Source organism: Chiloscyllium plagiosum, unplaced genomic scaffold, assembly GCF_037043375.1.
Source record: "Chiloscyllium plagiosum isolate Xiang-an unplaced genomic scaffold, Cpla_swu_hap1 HiC_scaffold_202, whole genome shotgun sequence".
NCBI lineage: Eukaryota > Metazoa > Chordata > Chondrichthyes > Orectolobiformes > Hemiscylliidae > Chiloscyllium > Chiloscyllium plagiosum.
The window spans coordinates 40,001-40,988 of NW_028270341.1; positions in this window are offsets into that span (position 1 = coordinate 40,001).

Genomic DNA, 988 nt, shown 5'->3' on the forward strand with positions numbered 1-988 from the left:
GCCCGAGGCCGACCCTCGACTCGTAAGAGGCTTTACAGTGTGCTCAGGCAAGGGCCAGCCTACACCCTTCCTGGCGGCACCCAAGGGATCCAGGCCACTCGCGTCTCTCGCCTTCATTTTGGACACGAGCGCCTGTGGACGGACGGCCGGAGTCAACGTGGGGGTGGCCCGTCCTCCAATCGTGTCAAGAGACCCCCGCACCGGCCTCTGACCGAGTTCCCCAAACCTGGGTGACGAGCACCGCAGGGCGGCAGCGCCGTCGCACTTGGCCGGATGGCAGCGGGAAGGACCAGCCTATACACAATAGCGGCCACCCACTCCCAGAGCCGGTCGTGCGGCGCCCGAGGCCGTGCCTCGACTCGTAAGGGGCTTTAACGTGTGCTCAGGCAAGGGTCAGCCCACACCCTTCCTGGCGGCACCCTAGGGATCCAGGCCACTCGCGTCTCTCGCCTTCATTTTGGACACGAGCGCCTGTGGAGGGACGGCCGGAGTCAACGTGGGGATGGCCCGTCCTCCAATCGTGTCAAGAGACCCCCCGCACCGGCCTCTGACCGAGTTCCCCAAACCTGGGTGACGAGCAGCGCAGGGCGGCAGAGCCGTCGCACTTGGCCGGATGGCAGCAGGAAGGACCAGCCTATTCACAATAGCGGCCACCCACTCCCAGAGCCGGTCGTTCGGCGCCCGAGGCCGGCCCTCGACTCGTAAGAGGCTTTAACGTGTGCTCAGGCAAGGGTCAGCCCACACCCTTCCTGGCGGCACCCAAGGGATCCAGGCCACTCGCGTCTCTCGCCTTCATTTTGGACACGAGCACCTGTGGAGGGACGGCCGGAGTCAACGTGGGGATGGCCCGTCCTCCAATCGTGTCAAGAGACCCCCCGCCACGGCCTCTGACCGAGTTCCCCAAACCTGGGTGACGAGCAGCGCAGGGCGGCAGAGCCGTCGCACTTGGCCGGATGGCAGCAGGAAGGACCAGCCTATTCACAATAGC